The sequence below is a fragment of the Pelodiscus sinensis genome, chromosome 1 (genome assembly GCF_049634645.1).
Source record: "Pelodiscus sinensis isolate JC-2024 chromosome 1, ASM4963464v1, whole genome shotgun sequence".
Taxonomy (NCBI): Eukaryota; Metazoa; Chordata; order Testudines; family Trionychidae; genus Pelodiscus; species Pelodiscus sinensis.
This window is the reverse complement of record NC_134711.1, coordinates 12723610-12739062: the sequence shown is the minus strand read 5'-3', so window position 1 is coordinate 12739062 and position 15453 is coordinate 12723610. Positions and strand designations below refer to the sequence as shown.

Here is a 15453-nt window from a genome sequence, read left to right as displayed (position 1 = left end):
TTAACATCCCTAATACCCACAGGGATGTAAAGCGGATATCTGTGGATTTGCAGGATTCTAAACTAAACAAAAGTTTTTAGCGATAGGGGAGCAGGAGGGACCCTACATATGATTTCCCCCATGTGGCTCTACCCTCAGCCTGGGATTCCTACGCTCCTCCCCTTTAGTCTTTCCTCATCCTATATTGTCTGGTGGCAGTATGGAGGAGCAGAGAATGGAGCAGAACTCCTAGCTCCTCTGACTGTCCTTATACAGAGCTGCTGCTTCTGTGTACAGGGCTGGGGAGCTGGGGCTGGCAGCTGTGCTCCTTTTCCCACAGAGAAGGGCAGCGGAGAAAGAGACAGAAGCTGGGAACAAGGAGAGGATATTTGTTGCAGCTAGAGTGGTATTAGTAATGAGGATGTGTGTCTCATGGGACTGCAAAATCCCTTACACATAATTGCTTACACAGTCACACAGAAGATAGAGCTAAGTAAAAAGCTTGGTAGATGGATTTACTTACTACATAGTATCCATACCAAGTGACACAAGTCTCCCCACCGCACCCTTCCATACACTGAACATGTACATTGAGTAAGTGAATGAGTAATGAAAACAATGTGAAACCAAAACTTCTTGATGAGGAATAATCTCTGCATATCTTGCATTTCCCTTTGAACAGCTGGCATCCTTAGGAATTTGTTCACACATAATTTCTTCCATCCTTCAAGAGAGACTCAGATAAGATATGACACTTGACTGTCACCTCCCAGAACTTGGTGCTAAATATATATTTCTAGCCAGACTTGGGTAGTTCTGAACCTAGAAATAGGAAGTTATTTGGGAAGATACCAAACAACCCCATTCATGTCAAAACATTTACTCATATTTAAATTGTGAACTTTAAAAATATCAAGCCTATGCTAGAGGGGAAAAGGTGGTGACTTAAAAAAGACATATTTGATTCAGCTATAATTGAATAATATAGTATCATTCAAAACTTTCCTTCTTTCCCTTCCCTTAAGTGAGTCAAAGGGCAATGAATGAAAAAAATGTTGTAGGACGAAAAAGAATGGAAGGTGTTACTATTGTTCATTTATTGTTGGTTCTGTTACAGTACTTGTAAGAAAGGTATGTCTGTCGTGTCCCTCAGATGTCTTTATTTTATTTTATGTTGTGTCCCTCAGATGTCCGGAGAAGGGCAATGGATTAGCAGTTCTTCATTTTGAAATCCTCTCTCTACAGAATGGGTTTTTTAAGCATTAATAAATCTTCCAACATAATTTAAAACTTAAGTCTTCCAACATAATTTCTCCTAATGTCTCAGCCAGGGCTGGCCTTGGGGAAAATGGTGCCCTGTGTGAACTTGTGTTCCCCTGACTCCTGTGGGCATAACACAACCCATTTCCCCTGCATCCATGAGCTCCCCAATCCCTGAACCCTCATCCTGTTTTCCCTTTACCGCTATCCCCTGCATTGTGCCCCATTTGTTTCTAACCTTTCGTCCGCTCTATTCTGCACTGTTTATGCCTCAGTTGGAGTGTTGTGTCCAGGTCTGGGCACCGCATTTCAAGAAAGATGTGGAGAAATTGGAGACGGCCCAGAGAAGAGCAAAAATTATTAAATGTCTAGAAAACATGAGTTATGAGGGAAGACTGAAGGAACTGGGCTTGTTTAGTTTGAAAAAAAAGAAGACTAAGAGGGGGCTTGGTAGCGGTTTTCAGGTATCTGAAAGGGTGTGTCAGGGGGAAGAGGGGATTGTTCCCCTTGGCCTTTGATGATAGGACAAGAAGCAATGGGCTTAAACTACTGCAAGGGAAGTTTAATTGGAGATTAGGAAAAACTTCCTGTCAGGGAGGATAAACACTGGGATAAATTGCCTGGGGAGGTTGTGGAATCTCCATCACTGAAGATATTCAAGAGCAGGTTAGACAGACACCTGTCAGGGATGATCTAGACAGTGCTTGGTCCTGCTGTGAGACCAGGGGACTGGACTAGATGACCTCTTGAAGTCCCTTCCAGTTCTAGTGTCCTATGAACCTCCTCACATTGCCCCCTTCATCCCAACCCCTGCACTTTCCTGCCACCTGTGCCCCAACCTCCCGACTTGCAATTTCAACATGCCCCACCACCCTGCCTAGAACTCTCCACCCCCTTTGCCCAGCAAAACCCATTCCCAGTTGCCCCTCACCCTCTGGCTACAGTGCCCTGGAATACTTCTACATGACTCCTGGGACCTAAATCAAATGAGGCTGTGTCTAAGTTGCAACGCAATAGGGCTCCGACCCTGTGTCCCAGCTTGACTCAAGCTCAGACCCTCCAGCCCTGCAGGATCCTGCGTTAGCACAATTACAACGTGGATGCAAAGGGGTTCGTTAACGTGGAGCCTGGGCTAAAGCATGAGCTTACATTCCCAGTTGCTGATGATTTCCGATGTTTGTGGACAGGCCCACTGATAGGGGGGAGGAGTAAGAGGCAGCTGCCCGATGGCCCAGTGATACAAAAGGGGGCTCCCCGCTGTCATCACCACTGCTGCTGCAGTGACCAGATCCTCAGGTCCTTTAATTGTTGCTGGAGCCCTGCGTGGTGCGCTCCGGGCGGCACTGAGGGCTGTCTGATGGAAGCACAGCACTCTCCAGATGGTGCTGAGGGCTGCCTAGCCTCAGCCCTCTCCTTCCACACAAGGCCCTGCCCCTTCTGGGGGCATGCAACAGACGCTCTCCTTCCCCGCCCCCCGCCTTACCCGGAGGCCTAGCGAGGCTGTCGGTGGTGCTGTTCATGGATGAATACTTTCTGTCACAATGCTAAAAATAGTGTTCTTGAGATGTAAGCCAGCTCTGCACTAGCCATGTTTGCCGGTACAGTGATGGCACTTAGGGAGACGCTTGCGTTTATGCAACACTTTTATATCAGCAAAAACCCAGTGCTTTTGCTGGTGTTGCTCACTCCAGCCAGGGAAAGCTTGGCCAGTCACTCAAAGCTTGGCCATATTATAGACCCCAGATGGCTGGGGAAGGGAGTGGTGGTTTTTCCACACTCTGAGCCAATGTAGCTACGTTGGCAAAGCTTTGTAGTGTAGACTGGGCCCTAGCGTACTCTTAGGTTTTGGAGCCTACATCCAAGATTTACATGACCCAATGAGTTCCTGTCCGTATTATGCATTAAACAGTGTTACACATTCTAACCCTGTTCCCACTGGTACTGATCCCTTTGGGTGGATAGGCTAGTAACAATCCTGAATTGCTTAATTGATGGACTTTCACCTCCTTTTTATCATGGAGTTTCACTCTTTCTAAGCCAGGTCCAATGTGTTGATTGCTTTGGAATGCGGCTTTCATCACTTATCTGGCAAGCAGCATTCCAAGTGTAGTATGAAACCTATTTCCACACAACCTTTCACCTTGTTGCACTTTATAACTATTACGAATATTTTAATATACATGTTAAGGCAGCTCATAATCTGCACTGATAGATGTCCTATCTCATACTGGCACAGTGTATCTAAGGTTTAATCTACACACGGTTTTGTTCTGGTGTCACTAGTTTAGTTAAGACTGTGATTATGATGGAACTAGTTGTAGCAGTACAATCCCTAGGGTATGTCTACAGTAGGAAATTGTTTTGAAATAACTAAATTTGAAATAACTGCCAAAATAACGATTTCAAAATAAGCTTATTCCCCAAGGAAAGCCCAAATACAGACTTTGAAATAACCAGCCTGTTATTTTGAAAGAATGGGCTTGGTAGTGTGGACACTCTGCTTATTATTTCAAAATAACTCCATAGTGTAGACCAGGGTCTAGTGTGGATGAGGTTATACTTGGATTGATTATTCCCCATCCCCTATGTGAACAGCTTTAGAAGTATATTGGTCCAACTGCCTCGTTATAGTGATATAACTCCATCCAGGGGTGGGGTTGTACTGCTTTATTATATTGGCTGGTTAAAGTGCATGTGGACAAAGCCTACATTAGGGGCTTGCACATCCCTGGAGTGAATTTCCCTAATGTGGGAAAGGCCTAAGGACTCGTCAAAGCAGGGAAAACTATTGGCATAATTATAGCAGTACAATTACACCACTATAATTACACCAATAAAACCATAATTACACCAGTAGCTGTCTCTGTGTAAAGAAGTCCTGAGACCAACCATTTCAAGTGTCCACCCACAAGCAGACTGTCGCTCTCACGCAGAGTCCCACTGAGGTTCTGTACAAATGGAGGAGTCAGCCCGTTACAGATTGGCCTCGTGGCAGATGCTTCATTTCTGAGTGACCAACTTGGGACACCCCTATAAGAGTGCTGAGGTCCTTCAGTCAGTGCCCTTTGATTTTACTTCACCACAGGAAAAAAGGCACCAAAACACCCACTCTAATCACTTCTGATTTTCGCAGTGTTTTATTCCTGCCCTACCCCCACCTGCATTAGGCCAAAGGAAGAGTCAGTATAAATTCGACAACTAAACTTTGTTTTCTCAGAATTCTCTGGGAGAGCTCTCCATAGACTCACAATCCAGGCTGGCATTCTGCTCTGTTCACAAGTGGTCCCTCCCCTTCGGGTTATGTAATCACCCGTTAGTCACTTAAAGCATTCATTCTAGTCAGTTTGAGTTGGCCTTATTTCATCTCCAAGAAAAAAAACACACAACAGTGACAAAAATGTGGCAGCGCAAGTTCATCTCATAATTGCACCGGTGTCTGACTATGACTCAACAGCAAAGCCAGGAGAAAATAACTCTGCAAGCCTGGCCCATCAGCAGAACATCTCATTCCTGAACTCCCAATGAGCACTGTGTGACTGCTGCCCGCTACCCGCTACTGGACTTCTAGTAACATTCTATTGACATCCCAGGACATACCAGGCACCCGGTGCATGGTTCAGCAGGTTTATAATGGTTCAGTCAGTGACATCTGTGCATAAAAAATGTGTTTGCAGAAACACTCATTGTGTTCTGTGCTCTCGTGAACTTGTGACTAAATGACCCTACCTGAACAGCAATGTAAAAAATGACGCAGGAGAATTCCTCTGGGTCTTGTGAATCTTTGAGGAATATAAGCTACTTCCTATAGTCGTGCTAGTGTCTTGTTGCAGCTTTTGGAGTGGATTGTTGGCATGGAGCTGCAAAAATGCTCTCATCTTTTACTGGTACCAATGAGAAAAAAATTGAAGTGTCTTTAAACTATTTCATATTCTTTCCTGCATTGGCATGGAAATGATTTAGCTAGACTGTGGATTCTTTTTATTTCTAGGACGAAATCCTGACGCCATCGAAGTCAATCCCAAAATTAATTATTGACTTCAATGGGCCATGATTTCACCCATGATATATAAGGTGGTCACTATATGCCACCATTTATTCTAGGAACACATCACAGGCAATACTTATGAAGCTTCATACCATACTTGTGAAGTATGTAGTGGATCAGAAAGGATCACATTACTCACCATGAAATGCAGCCACCTCTGATGTGGAAGGTGGCAACTATTTTGAATGCAGAGCAGTTGAATCTCTCATGTGTCTCTTGTTAAACTGAATGTCTCATTATTATTCCAGCATCCAAAGTTTCTTAAGTGTGTTGTTGTAATATATCACCTCACATTTAATACAATGCAGGTTCATAAAGGCTGGATAAAGGTCAGAAAGCAATCTCGGGAAGTACATCAACTCACAAAGCATTTGCAAAGGGTCCTTCAGACCCTGTATTTGGTACAATTATTAAAATAATATGTCATAGTTATATACTTGAATCATCGTAGGTGTTGTTAGCTACCAGCCCTGTGTTCTTGGAAACAGTGACATTCATGGAAAACCATCCCCACTTCCCCTAGGCCTCTGCTAGAATCAGACAAAGCAAGGAAAAGCCAGGGGAAGACACACCTAAACTAATTAAGGAAACACCTCAGCCTCATCTGCATTAAAGATAGAACAGAAGAACATCTCATTAGCATACAGAATGGAGACCAGCTCTTCCAAGGCAGGAACCACAATGAACTATGGGATACCAAAGGCAGAGAAGCACTGCCTGATGGGAAATCTCTGCTCCAGATGCTAATGAACCTAGGCCTGCTCACACCCAAATTAGTCATTATCAGACCAATTCTAGTAACAATCCTATTGACATCCAAAATACTGAAACTGCCTGGTTGCATTGTGAGCTCGTTCAAGGAACATCACCCATAACCAGGGGTGATCAGTCTCTATTGTCTCTCCTCTTTCTCTTTGAACTATTGTCCTATCCCTACAAAAACTCCTATCCTTGCCCCAAGAAAAACTGGTCTGATACCTGGATTTAAACTGCATCAGTTCCATTGAGACTTCTTCATCTCCTGTCTGATCGTGTTGAGGGCTCTGCTCTGCTTGTCTCCTGCCCTCTGGTCCCCCGGCTACCATCATCATCTGGGAACCCCAATCAGTGCAAGCTCCATGGAGTGGTGAGGTCTCTCTCTCCCTCCCACTAGCTATGTATCTCTAAGAAGCCTAGCCTCCTGACTCTGCCCTATGTAAACTGTTATATGGTTAGCTAGCCCTAACATTTGTAATCAGTTCCAATTTAGATTTAATATTGTAACTGTTTTGTGTGTTTGGCTCCCTAAGTATATAATAAATAACTTTCAGGCTACGTCTAGATTGGCATGATTTTCCGGAAATACTTTTAACGGAAAAGTTTTCCGTTAAAAGCATTTTCGGAACAGAACGTCTAGATTGGCATGGACGCTTTTCCGCAAAAAAGCCCCGATTGCCATTTTCACGATCGGGGCTTTTTTGTGGAAAATAAATCTGAGCTGTCTACACTGGCCCTTTTGCACAAAAGATTTGCTCAAAAGAACTTTTGCCCGAACGGGAGCAGCATAGTATTTCCACAAAAGCACTGACAATCTTACATGAGATCGTCAGTGCTTTTGTGGAAATTCAAGCGGCCAGTGTAGACAGCTGGCAAGTTTTTCCGGAAAAGTGGCTGATTTTCCGGAAAAACTGGCCAGTCTAGACACAGCCTCATTGTTAAGCTGGTTGCTTCTCTCTTTCTTTCTCTTTCGCTCACTCTTCCTCAGGGAGTGTTGTTTTGGCTTCCCCATTCGCTCTGCAACAACGCTTCTTGTACCCAAACTAAAGATCGCTGTAGTGCCAAAATCCTGTGGGGTTTACTAGTGAATGACTGTGGTGTGAAAGTGGGGATAGGGGGTGCTGAACCTGGGGGCATATGAGGATGGCAGCTTAAAGTGCTGTTTAATCCAGCCCACTGAGTCCAAAAGCACATGAGGGTACAGCATGGCATTACTGTTAAACTCAGCCTGTTGAGTCCAGGGACATATGAGGGATCAGCTTATGAGTGCTGATTACCCAGTAATGTAATTGGACAAACATCTCAGACACTTCGCCAAAGGATTAATGCCCACAAAACAGATATCAGACAAGATCACAAAGAGAAAACAGTTTCTTGCCACTTTAACCAGAAAGGACACTCTCTAAATGACTTAGCCACCTGCATTCTGCTACAAAGACCTTTTACATCTGCACTTGAAAGGGAATCCTCTGAACTGTCATTCATGTTAAAATTCGACACTTGCCAACAAGGACTTAACAAGACTTTGAACTTTCTCACCCATTACCAAGACAGTTTCCCCAATTATCACCTGTAATACCATTAACTCACAAACATACCACTCTCCCTACCTTTAATATCAGCAATTCACAGACACTTACCTTCCTTCCTCCCCCTTCCCACCCCCCCCCCCCCGCATCCCCCTTCTGTTCTGCAATGTGATTTGTCCTTTTCATATTTGTTCATTTTTTTAATTGTATCCTTTGGTATATATGGTTGTGACTACTTTCTTCCACTATTTGATCTGAGGAAGTGGGTCTGGCCCACGAAAGCTCATCATCTAATAAACCATCTTGTTAGTCTTTAAAGTGCTACATTGTCCTGCATTTTGCTTCAACTACCCCAGACTAACACGGCTACATTTCTATCACGATTACCCAGTACTCTCAGATGTGGTCTGTTAGTGGGTGTGAGTGTCTGTGTGTGTTGCTAAGGTGGGAGGAACCTCATCCTGACTAACCTAATTTCTGCAGGAGAGCTCCAGTGGGAGGGGGAATTGGCAGCAGGGAGAATTCAGCTCCATATGAGAGCACAAGTAAGCACAAACAGCACACTGATAGAATTGTTAACCTCCCCCCAGTCCCATAAGAGTAACCCTAATAAATGAACATACCCCAGCGTATTGGGCAAATCTGGTAACACCATGGGCTATGGGTGACATAGGCAAGGGAAGGCATTGCTTTCCCAAAACTGTGTACGCTCCTGCCTGGTCTTCTGGCTGCTTGGGAGGGATAGAGCCACAGGGTGGCTGCCTGGCCCCTCTGGCTGTCCAGGAAAGATCAAGCTGCAGTGCAGTTTCCCAGGTCTCTGGCTGCCAGGTGCTCCAGCTAACTAGGAAGCGGGGGGCTGCTGGGATGGGGGAGACCTTGGAGGCTGGGGATGTTTAGGGGCTGGTGCCATTAACTTGGGGTGGGGACTAGGTGTGGCTCCTTGGAGGAGGATGCAGAAGGGGTGGGGCCTAGGGAGGAAGGACAGGACTGGGGCTCATTTTCCCCAGCTGGGTATTCACCCACCGCCCATGGATGTAGCCTCTAAATGGTTACTTATGTGAATGGAATCCGAGAGCAAACTGGTAGAATTGACCCCCAAGTTAACCAGGTCGGGGGAGGTGTACTTTACTGCATCTTCAGCTTTTCGCTTTTCTCTCTTATGGCAAGCTCTGCTTGGTGAGGGGAGAAGGATGGATTTTCCCCCTTTTGAAGTATTCTGGTGGGAAAGCTTTTTCCAAAAGGAAAAACATGAAGCTAACTTGGTCAGACTGGATTCTTTTAATCCCCTCTGGGAATTCAGTAAGGGTGTACCACGAATGTTTTAGTTCCTCCTATCTCCTGCAGCAGCCCTTCTTCTCCATCAGAAAGATGATGCACATGAACCCATGACTCGGCTTTTGTGTCCACCAACTCTTCCATGCTAAAGGGGACATCAGAGAGGTGGAACAGTTGGGAAGCTTGGAAGTGCAATGAGGTATGTGTAGGTACTGGTGGGTGAGATGTGCCTTGGCCTATTGGAGATAATCATTAGCATTTGGTTTTAACTGAATTAAAAATGAAACCCCCTCTTGTAGGTAACTGACATATACAAAGCCAGTGGGATGAGTTTCCCATATCACCAGTAACGTGATACTTATAGCAAGCGAGATTTTCTTCTCTCTCATGATGTCTAAAGCAAAGCTTATGAATTTATTCCTAGGGTATACAGTATCGGCGCATACTCTTCACTCCAAAAAACATATTCCAAGCTCAATCTCGCTAGATGATCTCTCTTACCACGAATGGAAAATTAACCCTAATCAGTTTAAACCTATTTAGGAAGACAGGAAATATACAGAAGTAATTAAGTTTGTCAGAAAGTCTGTGGAACATACTGATGACCCAGTTCTCTTCCTGCCCCGCCCCGCCCCCTCGCTGTTCCTTGTCAATTGGAAATAGAAATGTGCTGATTCCTAATAATTTCCCTCTAGCTGTGACAGCTTCTATGAAATACTCTTCTTCCCCTCTGTGGCGTGTCACTTCAGTAAAATGAGGGGTTTATCTGTGTTGCCTAATCAGGGTAAATAACTCATTCTTATGACTGGACAATTGGAAAAAGGCAAATGTAGTGCCCATCTTTTAAAAAGGGAAGGAGGAGAATTCAGGGAACTTCAGACCAGTCAGCCTCACCTCAGTCCCTGAAATAAATCATGGAGGGGATCCTCAAGGAATCCACTTTGAAGCACTTGGGAGAGAGGAAAGTGATCAGGAATAGTCAACATGGATTCACCATGGGCAAGTCATGCCTGACCAACTGATATAATGAGGTCACTGGCTCTGTGGATGTGGAGGAGGCGGTGGACGTCATATACCTGGACTTAAAGCTTTTGATATGGTCTCCCACAGTATTCTTGCCAGCAAGTTAAATGCGTATGGATTGAATAAATGGACTGTAAGGTGGATAGAAAGCTGGCTAGATCATCGGGCTCAATGAGTAGTGATCAATGGCTCGATGTCTGGTTGGCAGTCGGTATCAAGCAGAGTGCCCCAGTGGTCGGTTCTGGGGACAGTTTTGTGAAACATCTTCATTAATGACCTGGATGAGGGGATGGATTGCACCCTCAGCAAGTTTGTGGATGACACTAAGCTAGGGGGAGAGGTAGATATGTTGGAAGGTAGGGAAAGGGTCCAGAGTGACCTAGACAATTTGGAGGATTGAGCCAAAAGAAATCTGATGAGGTTCAACAAGGACAAGTGTAGAGTCCTGCACTTGGGACGGAAGAATCCCAAACATTGTTACAGGCTGGGGACTGACTGGCTAAGCAGCAGTTCAGCAGAAAAGGACCTGGGGATTACAGTGGATAAGAAGCTGGATGAGTCAACAGTGTGCCCTTGTAGCCAAAAGGCTAATGGCATATTGGGCTGCATTATGAAGAGCATTGCCAGCAGATCTGGGGAAGTGGTTATTCCCCTTTATTTGGTACTGGTGAGGCCACAACTGGAGTATTGCATCCAATTCTGGGCCCCATTACAGAAAGGATGTGGGTGCATCGGAGAGAGGCCAGTGGAAGGCAACAAAAATGATTAGTGGGCTGGAGCATGTGATTTACGAGGAGAGACTGAAGAATTTGGGCTTATTTAGTCTACGAAACAGAAGAGTGAGGGGGGATTTGATAGCAGCCTTCAACTACTGAAGGGAGGTTCCAAGGAGGATTAAGAGAGGCTATTCTCAGTGGTGACAGCTGACAGAACAAGGAGCAATGGTCTCAAGTTGCAGTGGGGGAGGTCTAGGTTAGTTTTTTTCTAATCTCCATTTCCCTAGGAGGGTGGTGAAGCACTGGGATGGGTTCCCTAGGGAGGTGGTGGAATCTCCATTCCTAGAGGTTTTTCGGTCCTGGCTTGACAAAGCCCTGGCTGGGATGATTTAGTTGGGGTTGGTCCTGCTTTGGGCAGGGGGTTGGACTCAATGACCTCCTGAAGTCTCTTCCAACCCTAGGATTCTATGATTGCCTGGCCATATGGGAGAACATGACTTCAGGTGCTCAAAGCCTTAGGCAGGTAACAAAATATTTCCCTTTAGCATATGGAGAAACTGAGGCATGGAGTGGTTAAGAGACTTGCTCAAGATTGCATAGGAAGCCAGTGGCACAGCTGAGAGCAAGGCTGGCATTGTTTCTATTAGGACTTCATTTCCTAGCCATGTGGTCACTGTATTCAGGGAACTTCATCATTCAGCTAGATTCACTGCCATCACCTGCTGTCGCCGCTCCACTGGGTTCTTGCAAGAAGTTGATGACACTACAATGAGACGATGCTAAGAAAAATAATGCCCTCTTATTTCATGCCTCCGACACTGTGGGCGTGTGCTTTATCTCCGTGTCATTCATTCCAGGGGTGGGTCATGCTATCTGAAGGTCAATTGTGAACATTAGCACCCTGGAGGGTGATCACAAGTGCTGGTGCTACCCACAGATTATCTAGTGACAAGTGCTAACCTGAGGCTTCCTTAGGAGCAATGGGAGCACTCCATTACGGGTAGTTATCGTAAGGTCTGATTAGCCGGGATAGAATCGGAGAAGAGGGTACCACTGAAATGAATTGCAGTTTAACAAACTTCTAGCTTGTCATTATGGCAGCTAAATTTGGATGTTTAATAACAGCATTAGGTGTCTTTGGTGCTGCTTGCTGCCTGCATGGGTCGAAACCAGCATGCGCCGATGAATCAACTCCACAGAGGCCGATCTTCACACATCGAATGCAAACACATGTTTAGTGGGGAGTCTATACTCTGCTGATGTAGGCCATGAAGTACTTAGTGCTAGATTCAGAATTTACTTTCAAATGAGACTTAACCCCACCAAATAACACCCTTAATCACGTATATTGATCCTAGCGAGAGTAGGTGGGGGAGGTCATATATTTTATTGGACCCACTTCTACTGGTAAAAGAGACAAGCATTCAAGCTCACACAGAGTTGAAAAAGAGCTCTGTGTAAGCTCATAAAGCTTGTCAGGCTGCTCCGGCAACTAACAGTGGGGCCACTAAAAATATGACCTCACACACTTTGTCTCTCGATCAGCACAGCTTACAACACCTCTGCAAAGACACGTGATCAGACAGAAATTGTCGTGACCCAGCAGACCAGGACTGCGGCGCCTGTGTGAGCCCTTCCCATTAGCTCAAAAAGGGAAGGTATGAGAACCGCTTGATGCCAGTGCAGCAAGAACTGAAGCAAAACCCGTGGGCTAAGGTAAGTACTCCTTCACATACTCAAAGCTTCTTCCATGGCCAAGACCAAACCAAGGGGGGGGGTATGACCGGGGGTGCCCCCCCCTCAGTGTCCCAGGCACAATGCCTGGGACAATCATGCCCCTGCGCAGGCACTGCACTGCCCCTGCCCATACCCCTTTTTGAAGCCCTGCCCTTTTGCCCTCCTCCATGCAATGCGGTCTGGTGAATTCAGGGGGCCTGGTGTGGGGCAGCAGCCAGGTCACCTCCCCCACACACTCGCCATGTGGGTGGCGGGAGCTGGGCTGCTCTATTTTGTCCTGCTGCTCCATGGTGGCAGAAAGTGGAGCTCCCTGGGGCCAGAGCGCGCTGTTCCCCCAGGAGAAGGCAGTGGGATGGGGTGGGGTTGGGCAGAGCGGAGCAGGCTGCTGGGTCACTCCAGCTCCCGCCACCCCAGTGAATGTGGGGGAGACCGTGTTGCTGCCTCAAGTCAGGCGTCCCATAATCCCACAGGGCCCTCCCATCCGTAGGCTGGTTGGGGCGGCCTTGGCGGGGCCTGGGGCGGCCTCCCTGAATCATCCTATGAACGGGACAGCGCTGCCTGTGGCCATAAGACCCCCCTCCCTTGCTGGGGCCAGAATAGCACCGGCCCACCCGCCTCAGCTGTCCCACTGCAGTTGTGTGTCAGCCTGCCCCAGCAGGAGTCCAAGCACTGGGCTACCAGCCAGACGGAGCCTCCATTGGCAGCCTTGGTCCCTGGCAGCCAGCCGAAGGAGAGTGCCTCTAGTTTCAAAGGAGAGGTGCAGTGAGAGCGGGGGCTCTCAGGGCTGGAGGATGCCAGGGTTATGGGAGGCTGAGATATAGCATCACCCATGCACATACTACTGCGGGTTCAGGCAGTTAACCACTTGCTGCACCCTTATTTCAGAGGAAGCTATTTCGGAAGAAAAACTCCGAAATAGCTTCTTTCAAAATAGTGAGAGTACATTGCAAATGCCCATCGAAATAGCACGGCGCTGTTTAGAAACAGAGCGTCCACATGCACTGGAGCCTCAATCGCATTTAAGGCCTCCCCAGAAGCGTTTCAGGCAGGGCATCAGGACGGCAGACACTTCCTGGAGCTGCTGCCTGAGGCTATCTGAGGTTCTTACTCAAAGGGACCCCTTGTACAGTCATGTCTCAGGCTCCTCTCCTTTGCCTACCTTCCGTTCCATGGCCTGCTCTGCAGACACCACAGCACTCCAGCCAGACCTACTGCAAAGCAGTCACCAGCTCCTGGATCTCATATGGCACCTCCTGGTGCAGTTTTTGCAGACGGCTCTTGTGGCACTGCAAGAACGGGACCAGCCACTCCCTGCGCAGCACATCTTCACCCCTCTCCATGTGCTGCTCATGCACCCCAGCCCTTCCCATCCTCCCCTGCGCACTGTGCACCACCGCTTCTGGCGACGAGACACCTGTTCCGACTGGTGGGACTGGATCGTCATGGAGCGGTGGGACAGCCAGCCATGGCTCCACAACTCCCGTGTGCAGGACACCCTCCAGGAGCTGTGAGAGTGGCTCGCTCCTGCCCTCAGGCGACAGGACACCCACATGCGACCCGCCACCGCTCTCCAGAAGTGGGTCAGCATCACACTGTGGAAGTGCGCCATGCCGGACAGCTACTGTTCTGTCGGGAACCATGGTTGGCGTGGAGAGAGCGATCATTGGGGTCATGCTCATACAGGTTTGACTCTCTTACTGTGTTAATGGGAGGGTGACCTGCTGGAATGGGGATCCGTAGGAGAGGAGGTGGTCGTGGTAGAAGCTCCCTCCTGGAAGGTTTTTCAGTCTCATAAAGGCCTGCCAGGGGATAGGGTTAGTGGGAGTTGGGCCTGGTGTAAGGGAGAAGTGTGGCTGCCCTCAGGGACCTCCCGAGGGACCTGGCAACCCAGCGATTCCCTGTTTGTCTCCCTCTACAGGTGGTGAGGGCCATCAACACCATCCTACTGACCTAGATCCATCCTCCTGGGTGATGTAGATTCCACTATCAGCAACTTTGCTGCCATGGACGTCCCCAACCGCAGGGGGTGAGGCATTGATGGCCCCCACACCCCCATCAAGGCCCCCAACCCTCAGGCATCGGACTACATCAACTGGAAGGGGTAATTTTCTATGGTCCTGCAGGCTGTCGTGAACCACCAGGGTCACGTCACAGACATCAATGTTGGGTGGTCAGGGAAGATGGCACGACACCTGCATCTTCTGCAACTCCAGCCTGTTCCAGAAGATGCACACCGGCACATTTTCCCCCAATCACACCATCAGGGTTGGGGATGTGGATATGCCAATGTGCATAGTGGGGGATGCTGCCTACCCCTTGCTCCTGTGGCTTATGAATCCCTACACTGGACACTAGGGCCCCACTAAGGAACAGTTCAACACCAAGCTCAGCAGGGCCTGCATCATGGTGGAGGACACCTTTGGGCATCTCAAAGGGAGGTTCTGCTGCCTTCTCACCTGCCTAGACCTCAGTGAGCAGAACGTCCCACAGATGGTGGCGGTGTGCTGTGTTCTGCACAATATTTGTGAGAACAAGGGGGAAACATTTCTGCCTGGGTGGGGGGAGCAAAGGCCGAGTGGCTCACCAGGGCCTTTGAACAGCCATGCACAGCTGCCCATCCAGCAGGCCCATTGGGGGGCTGTGCACATCCAGGCGGCCCTGAAGGAGAGTTTCAGCCAGGACCAGCTATGAGACAGTCCCCTTGGTCTCCCCATAAGCGGCCTCTGCAGTGCCCCCTGTGCCTTTCTTCCCCCTCCCTTCACCCCCTTCCTCCCTTCTCCGCCTCTGATAAAATAAATCAGACCTTTGTTTTCAAATAATAAATTGTGTTTTTTATTTGGGGTAAATGTAACTGGGGGCAGGGAGACTGGGGCAAGAACCTGGGAGGGGGGAGCAAGGAGGTGAAAGGTGGAGGAGGGGGAGGAGAAGCTCAAGGATAGAGCTGGGACTGATGCCTGCCTCGGGCGATCCCACCACCTCTTGTGTGGGGCCCTTGGCAGCTACGGTGGGGGTTGGGGGAGGAGCAGGGGAGAAGCCAGAGGACCGGGCAGAGGAGCAGGTGAATAGCTGCTAGACCACTCTATGGCAGCGACCATGCGGTTCATGGCAGCTGTGTATGTCACACGCATGCTGC

General features: G+C 48.0%; 1 long non-coding RNA gene across 1 annotated transcript; it reads left to right on the top strand.

The window, feature by feature from the left end:
- The first annotated feature begins 11915 nt into the window (after window positions 1–11915).
- LOC112544810 (uncharacterized) lies at window positions 11916–15118 on the top strand. The gene is made up of 3 exons (XR_012900670.1): window positions 11916–12299; window positions 13583–14003; window positions 14239–15118. It is a non-coding gene; the product is annotated as an uncharacterized LOC112544810 (long non-coding RNA).
- Window positions 15119–15453: the final 335 nt, after the last annotated feature.